Consider the following 9,022-nt stretch of genomic DNA (forward strand, 5'->3'; position numbering starts at 1 on the left):
AACCACGGGTTCAAAAAGCCTCTCCAGTGATGTTCTGTCAAACAACAGAGACGAGCCGGACTCATTTTAAATCCTAACTATCTGTCCTGGACACAAACTACGGGGACTGCAATCATTTTGTGACCATGACAATCTAACGCGCTTCCCATTGATTCAACCCGACTGTCAGTCAAGGCGAAGGTCCACTCACATTCAGCATTACATGGCGGGGGCGGGTCTTCTGAGTGTGTACAGTATGGTAGAAAACTGTTGATAATGGTCAAACCTAAAGCCGTTTCGAGGATTTAAACCACTCTGCCCGTATTGTGTGCATTCGGAGAGGTACGTGCCGTTAAAGTGCCGGTCTACGCTCCGGTTCCGTGTGTATTTTATTTTATCTGTGAGGCTCTCGAGCTCTGAGCGGAGTCAGGAAGCTTCTGAGCTGACTGTAACATCGGTTCACAGATAAGGGACTTTTCTCCGGTACCGTGCCCCTGGGGTCAGACCTGTCGGTGTTATCAAGCTCACAGCCCGGCTACTGTTTCATGGCCAACCCGTTCTGCGATAGAGCACTTTGTCGAACCGAGCTGCTGCTGGTGGTGGTGGGGAGGAGGGGGGGGGGGCGGTTGGACATGATAGAGACATTTTCTCCCACCTCCAGGAAAACGAAAGTAGTTTCCACCACATGATGTGACTGGACAAGTGTGTTTTTCTGGGAGAATCAACTCTCCGCATGGTTAATTTGGAGAGTTGACGTGGTTTAATTGTGCCGAGTTCACCGACAACAACATTCATCATCTGAGGAACCTAAGTCAAACTACAGGGAGTGCAGGACCACTTCCGGTGTACAGCTTCAAATTAAAAGCCTACACGTAATTTCATACTAACAGCCATGTGTTTGGACCTCCTCATTATCACAAGCCTGTGAGTGGGGTGGGTTGAGTCTGCCTGTTAGCAAAATGTATCATGAACCACTGCATTATTATAATGAGACCTCTGAAAGTAATCATTGGATGTAGGTACATCAGCAACTGGTTAACCTCTGAAGCCAACCCAATTCAAGATGGCCACCACAGCTAGTTTACCTTAGAAGACAAACAAAACATTTGCTATAATTCAGTCAGTGTTGCACATATTGAGCTGATATTTGGTGTGGTGGTAGCTGAGAGTCATCCACAACATATACTGCACATACTAATTATGAAGTCTTTGCCTAGATTTTTAGGATTAACTGTGGGAGTCAGTCCTGTTTGTCTGTTAGCAAAATATCTCCTGACACACTGGACTGATGGTAATGACATGCTCATAAAGTCATCCTGGGATAGACACATACAACTGATTGTCTTTTGGAGTCAGTTCAGCTCAAGATGGGCGCCACAGCCAGCTAACCTTAACAAACACAAAAATGTCTATAAATCAGTCAATTTTACAGATATTGTTCTGCAGTGTGAGTTGGTAGTAGCTTAGAGTCATTTACAACACATACAGTAACTGTGATGTCTCACAATATCACTAGAAATTGTGCAGGAATTTTTTTAAAGGTTTAATTTAAAACTCTGGCAGGGAAGGTGGTAGTAATATGCATTCCTTCAAGAAACGCTAGGCCTTTAATTTAGAACTGCATTAAGCTCACACACACACACACACACACACACACACACGCACATATATATATATATATATATATATATATATATATATATATATATATATATGAGAGAGAGAGAGTGAGAGTATTTGCTTAAAATAGTTTCTACTGTGTTTGCTACAGAAATTTGGTAAATTAACAGCCTAGCATCATGTCAGAGTTTTAGTCTGAGATGGTCTTATGTTGAGAAATGATGGAGTTGTTGGTTGATTAGCTGTGGTGGCCATCTTGAGTGGGGTTGACTCCAAATTTTATTCAGTTGTAGACGTTAACTCAGTGATTAGCTTCTGAAAGTTTCGTTAAATCTGTTTAGTGATTCATGACATATTTTGCTAACCCTACAGACAACAAAGACATATATACATGAGCTAAAAGATGTTTGCTCTGCCCTTATCTTCAGCAGCAGGGGATAAATACAGATTAGACATTTTCTGAAGAACTTCTGAAAGACGCAGATGCAGCTGCTGCCCCAAACTCCAACATAACTCAATAAAATGCCTTCATTTTCATGTCTGAACTGTAGAAGAAAAGTGAAGATCAGAAGAAATGTTGAAGCTGCTGCCAGTGACTCCTTATGGTCACCATGGTAACTACACACCGGTGTCTGTCACTCCCTGATTGCCAAGTCAATGAGATGCAGACAGAAACAGACTGAAAAGTAAGCCTCAAACAAAGAGTCGCTGTGAAAAAAAAAAAGTCAGGTCTTAAAATTCTTGAACCACGAGCAGAGGTCTCTGATGGTCACATGTGCTTTAAAGTTTCTACAGGGTTTTATGTAGGAGACAACAACTTAAAGGGACACTTCACTTCCTGTTTTGAAGAGAATGTTATGAGCTAAAATGTAAATGAATCTGTGGAAGCTTGGCTGTGCTTGTCTGCAGCAAAACATCTCAAAAACCATTGGGCAGATTTTAATGAAACGTTCAGAAACCATTCACTATCTACATCTTTGGAGTGATCCCAATTCAAGATGGCTGCCACAGCCAGCTGATCATAGTAGACACAAAAATCACTACAACTGTGTCCCTTCTCATGATAAGATGATCTAGGTATAAAACTCTGGCATGAAAGACGGTGGGCGACATGCATTCCTTCCAGGAGTGTTAGGGTTTTAATTTGTACTAAAATGCTGATGGAAGGAGAAGTTTGTTTGTAAAAGATTTTAATTTTATGATTCTTCAACAGTTTAATGTAACACGTCATCAACTGTCTGGAAAAATCATAAAACTTAAGCTGTCATTATGTAAAAACCATAAAAATATCTAAATCCCAGTTCAACCATATTTAGTCTACTTTCTGTGACTCATTTAAACTTTGAATAATGTTTCTACTGCGAAGTCTGTCTGATCTGTTGAGCTCCAAATATGTCTGTAGGGACATTTCTTTCTGTTTGTTTTTTTTGTTTGGATTTCCTTTTTTCAGGTTTTATTAAGGTGGTATCATGTTCAACTATCAAGTCATAGCCACTATTCTTGATTGAGCTGCACATTTTCTTGTAAACTTTCATGTTTTTTCCTCCAAAGCTACGTGGCTTGAAAGCAGACAAAAAATATATCAGTAAAATACTAAGTAGAGAAATTACATTTTCTGTGAAAATACAGGCTAAATGCTGAAGGACAGCTGAAGAAGGTAAATGTAAGTTGTTAAAACTAAAAGAAGCAAAACACTAACTAAAAGCTAAAATAAGCTTAAAACTAGCTAAAAACTGGAAGCTACAAGTAGCAAAAGGCTATCTAAAAGCTATAAATAACAAAATGCTAACTAATAGCAAATAGTAGTAAATTGCCAGCTAAAAGTAGAAAAAAAATTGGTAAATTCTAAAATTACAAAAAAGCAAGCAAAATTACAAATATAGCAAATAGCTAGCTAAAAAGTAAAAGTAGTTAAATGCTAACTAAAAAAATAAAAGTAACAAAACACTAGCTAAAAGTAGCAAAAGGTTATCTAGGAGTTAAACGCAGCAAAGTGTTAGCTAAAAGCTAAAAAGACAAAGGTTAGCTAAAAGTTTCAAAAGTCTAGATAAAAGTCCAAATTAGCAAAAGGTTAGCTAAAAGCTGAAACTAGCAGAATGATAGCTAAAAGTAGTACAAGAAGACAAAAATAGAGATAACCTATCAACAGATTTCAAACAATGCTTTGGAAGGAACTGCAAAGATTTCTTTGTATTTCTGTGGGGAAAATAATTTGTGAATAAAGGTTACAAAAACCAAAAGTCATAGCTCTCATCTCCTGAATGAGCTAAACTTTTTGATATGAAATTTTAAAGTAGTATAAAGTACGCAGAAGTACTTAGACTGAAATATATGTATGTAATAATGTCACACAGTAAGAAGCTTCAATGCTAATTCATCAACACCTTTTAATAAAGTATTGCTTACATGTTTTTTCAGGACGTGCTCAGAACCACAACAAAAAAACTGAGGCCATTCCTTGAAGAAATTAATATCGCCCGCCGCCTTTCGTGGCAGAGTTTTAATCTAAAGTTGTATTATGATGAAAAGGGACACAGTTTTAGCTGTTTAGGGTAAACATTGTAAATGACATGTTCCATAATGTAACAACGTTAGATCTTGAAGTATGACTCTCAGGTACTACCACACAAATTTAGCCTAATAGCTGTAAAACTAACTGACTTATAGCCATTTTTGTGTTGGCTGAGGACATTGAGCTGCGGCGGCCATCTTGAATGGGGTCAATCCGTTGTAGATGTTCATCAGTGATTACGTTGATACTTTGATTTAAATCCATCCACTGGGTCATAAGATGTTTTACTAACACAACAGACAAACGAACACACACTATACAGACAGAAGCATTATTAATATTTAATAATAAAAAATAATATGTATTTTTCCCTGCATAGGGCAAATAATATGGGGTAGCCTTTTATTTTGAAAAGGCTCGCTCAGCACTTCCTGCTTGGAGCGTCCGAGCCGGTTTACCTTGACGTAGCTGAGCTCAGTACAGCCAGTGCTGAACTGTTATCATGTGTTAATAAGTTAAAAAAGGTGGACGAAACCGAGAATGAGAGGCGCCCGCTGCTCCCTGACAACATCACCGGAGGTATGTTCTCACACAACAGGACCGGAGAAGCCGCGGTTCAGATCGGTCCTACGTGCAAATCCGATCGTTATTTAGCCAGTTTGGGCTGCCACAGAAGTGATTCTCTCGCTGCTGTGGACATGATGTCCGCCTGCTGGTGCTCCCTTCTCTCAGTCAGCTCGTTTCCCCCTCGATATGTCACCGGTCTGCGGTGCTGCAGGGAGCATATCTGCGTCGCTGCGCTAATGAATGTATTCAGTAATGACATTTTGAAAAGAAATGTCTCAGCAACTGTTTCATACTGAAGCGCTACGACCTCCCCCCACCTCCTCCTGCACCCACTCCATCCGCATCTCTCAGACCCAAACGATGGCTCCATAACAGTTTGGTCTCTGACTTCTGACGTTGTTTTTGGTCGATGAATCAACCCGGACAAACATCGTCTGTCCAACCAGCGACAGTTAGCAGGAGGCAGAGCTAGCAGGCTAACGAGCTACTTCGTCCTGTGTTAACAGGAATACAGCTGCTGCCCTGCTAAACATCATCCAGATTTACATGCGCCTGGACCCAAAATGTCCACATTAATTTAGCACCGCGGGTGTTTTTAGCCTCTGAGAGGGAGACGCATCGATGACATCGTCCTGGGAGAGTTTGACAGGAGTGAAATCCTGTACTTTGGTTTTTCTCCTGAAAACCGAAGCAAGATGGATTCTCGGTCGGTTCGTCTGCCTCGTCAGAGTTTAGACTGACATTCAGCTAAGAGATTTAACAAATGTCTTTTGAGGTGAGGGCGCAGTTTATTAGCTGGTTTATTAGTTTGTTATTCACATGTTTGACAGATAGGCCATTATATCGTGGAGGGCTGGATAGTAAATAAATCTGAGTGCACAATAAGACTTGTACCTAACTAAACCTGTACATAACTAAACCTGGGAGTTCAACTAAACCTCAACTTAACTAAACCTGTACATAAATAAACTCAGTAGCTCAGCTAAACTTCATCTGTCAGGTTCTGAAAGATCAGCTAAACCCAGCAGTGCAACTAAACCTGAGAGCTGAACTAAACTTGTTCACGCCCCTCTAAAAGTATTGGAATAATGAGACGGAGTCCTTTTTACAAACATTGGCCATAGCCAGTCCAGCCATTTGAAATGACCCAAAAAACAAACAAACAAAAAAAAAACAGCAAACAGCAACTGAAAGAAGCTGCAATGAAAGCCTGGAGAAACATCACAAAAGAAAAATGGTAAAGTCTGGTAATGTTAGTGAAACACAGGCTTGATGTGGTTATTGCAAGCAAAGGATTTGTAACTAGAATATTAAAGGGATAGTCCAGTCATCTTTAAAGTGAATTTCTGTCAAAAAGTTATCAATAGTTAGTACCTTATCAGCTGTGACATCAGTCACTTAGCCCAGAGTATGGAGAAATGTATGTATGTGTGTATCGTAGACTGACTGTGTATATGCCAATGGTGGCAAGACTGCTGACTGTATCACAGGGAGTTGAGTAAACCTTTGACTGACTAGCTGCACAGTTCAAGCAGACTGATGCATTTAGCAGTTTCGGCAGCATCAGCATATACACGGTCTACCTTGTACATTCAGGCAGACAAACGAATGTTCATTTATGAAAACTGCGACAAACTGAACATATGGTGATGCAAAAGTGTAGAGGTTTAATATTAGCTAATGTAGTGTTCCTTCACACCAGTATGTTGGTTTTTTATAGACCTAAAAAATGATAAAATTCAGGGCCTCATTTGTCTAGCCATTAGCCTAGCCTGGACAAAAACCTTTCTTCTTTTTTCACATGTGCTCTATGACTGATGTACTGATAAGGTACTACTATTTATAACTATTTAACAGAACACCTCAAAGCTGACTGGTCGATCCCATTAACTCCTATTTGTTTTAATCTAGTTTAAGTCCATCTGTCCCAATACTTTTGGTCACCTGAAAATTCGGAGTTCAACTATAAATAATACTATCTTTTAAGCTGGATATCCAGTTGAGATGGAAACACCAGGAAATAAAAGCTGAAATGTTGCTCTCTTGTCTCATTCATCTTTTGATATCAAATCCAAATGTTTTCAATCTACAGCAAAAAGACAGGATCTGACCTCACTGTTCCAGTACTTTTAGAGGGGAGTGTAAACAGTCTCAGGTGCTAGACCCGAGAGCGTTCAGATGAACCTGGGAGTGGAACTAAACCAAGAACACAACCAGCTCTGAGAGCTCATCTTAACCTGAAAGGACACTCAAACCTGCAACTAAACCAAAGAGGTCAACTAAATCTTGGAGCTAGGTTAAACCCTAGAGCACAGCTAAAACCAAGTATGCAACTAAATGCAGGGGGGCAACAAAACCAAGAGCTCAACCAGATCTGAAAGTACAACTAAACGAAAAAGCGCAACTAGCCAGGGGAGCAACTAAATCACAAATGCAACTCTATTCAAGAGTGCAATAAAATCCAGAAGCGCCTTGAGAGCTAAACCTGGGAGCTCAGCTAAACAGCTCAACTAGCACAGATAAAGAGTCTGTATTGCGTTGTCAATTTGAGGTGGACTGATAGGGTTTGCGTGGACTTTCTCTGGCTCATGTGGACCAATCTGGTTTGTGTTGGTTGGTGACTGGTTTTTGCCTTACTTGGTTTTCCTTTTGGCCACAAGGCAGATTGATGAAATAATAGGTAATGAAGTCTGCCAAAATGTCCCACCAAAGTCTTATTCTGTTAGTGTTTCAGTGATGTTCCTCTGCTCCCTTTTCTCTACCAGCTCTGTCATGTTATAGAGATATTTGCAGGATGAGAGTGTAAGGCCTGACTGAGAGTGATGTCTTGTATTTTATAGGTCATCGTCTTTGTATGACAGAGGCTGTGGCAGAATCATCTTCATCTTTCATTCAGCATTTCCATAGTTTTATTTCTTCAGTAAGTATCCCTATTTTCTGCTCAACATTCATCAACACAAACAGCTGCTTCTAGTCATTAGGTCATCCATTTGTTTATTGAATGGCAATTTTCTTTGTGCCATGACACCCAGAATAAGTTTAAACACACTGCGAAACACTGTTGAGTGTAAGAAAATATACAGAAAGGCTTTCTGGTAATGATGAATGGTTTTCTGATGTGTGAGTGAAGAGCAGGGGTGTCAAATTTACAACAACCATTGTGGTAAATCAGGAGAATAGTTTTTTGACATTCTTTTTTTTAAATTAAATCTAAAACATAAAAATCTGTTTGACTGTACAGTCACATGTCTCATATACTGAATCTCCATTCTGTTCTGGTTAAGAGACATCCTAACGAGTCAAAAAATAAAGAAAAGCATGTTTGACATAGCATTTAAAAAGCAAAATATTGCATTCTGATAACTTTTTTTTTTTTTCAAGCAAGCTTCAGTACAGCCACTTGAAAGTGACTTGTTTTAATAGGATGGAAATTAAAACTTACAACAGAATATCCATCCATCCATCCATTCTCTTCCGCTTATCCGGGGTCGGGTCGCGGGGGTAGCAGCTAAGCAGGGATACCCAGACTTCCCTCTCCCCAGCCACTTGGGCCAGTTCCTCCAGGGGAATCCCAAGGCGTTCCCAGGCCAGCCGAGAAACATAGTCCCTCCAGCGTGTCCTGGGTCTTCCTCTGGGCCTCCTCCCGGTGGGACGTGCCCGGAACACCTCACCAGGGAGGCGTCCAGGAGGCATCCTCACCAGATGCCCGAGCCACCTCAACTGGCTCCTCTCGACGTGGAGGAGCAGCGGCTCTACTCTGAGTCCCTCCCGGATGACCGAGCTCCTCACCCTATCTCTAAGGGAGAGCCCAGACACCCTGCGGAGGAAACTCATTTCAGCTGCTTGTATTCGCGATCTTGTTCTTTCAGTCACTACCCAAAGCTTGTGACCATAGATGAGGGTAGGAACGTAGATCAACCGGTAAATCGAGAGCTTCACCTTTTGACTCAGCTCTCTCTTCATCACGACAGATCGGTACAGCGCCTGCTTCACTGCAGACGCTGCACCAATCCGCCTGTTGATCTCCCGCTCCATTTTTCCCTCATTCATGAACAAGACCCCGAGATACTGAAACTCCTCCACTTGGGGCAGGACATCTTCCCTGACTTGGAGAAGGCACTCTACCCTTTTCTGGCTCAAGACCAAAACATGCGGCCGCAGATCAGATGAAACGACAACAAAGTCGATCATTGAACTGCGACCTAGGGTGTCATGGTGCCAAGAGCACATATGGACACCCTTATGTTTGAACATGGTGTTTGTTATGGACAATCCATGACGAGCACAGAAGTCCAACAACAGAACACTGCTCGGGTTCAGATCAGGGGGGCCGTTCCTCCCAAC

At 41.1% G+C, this 9,022-nt stretch overlaps 1 protein-coding gene across 5 annotated transcripts in view; it reads left to right on the forward strand.

Moving 5' to 3' along the window:
- The first annotated feature begins 205 nt into the window (after positions 1-205).
- Positions 206-9,022, forward strand: part of LOC108247198 (BBX high mobility group box domain containing) — a 46,917-nt gene continuing 38,100 nt past the window's right edge. For 2 of the 5 annotated variants that reach the window (XM_017435139.3, XM_017435143.3), the window contains exons 1-2: positions 4,556-4,690; positions 7,519-7,598. The gene's annotated coding sequence lies outside the window, so the exon portion shown is untranslated. Of the gene's footprint in view, positions 322-4,555; positions 4,691-7,518; positions 7,599-9,022 lie in introns of those variants that run through there. The other 3 variants (XM_017435140.3, XM_017435142.3, XM_017435141.3) reach the window with 3 other exon arrangements.

This window comes from Kryptolebias marmoratus, linkage group LG13 (genome assembly GCF_001649575.2).
Source record: "Kryptolebias marmoratus isolate JLee-2015 linkage group LG13, ASM164957v2, whole genome shotgun sequence".
Lineage (NCBI taxonomy): Eukaryota > Metazoa > Chordata > Actinopteri > Cyprinodontiformes > Rivulidae > Kryptolebias > Kryptolebias marmoratus.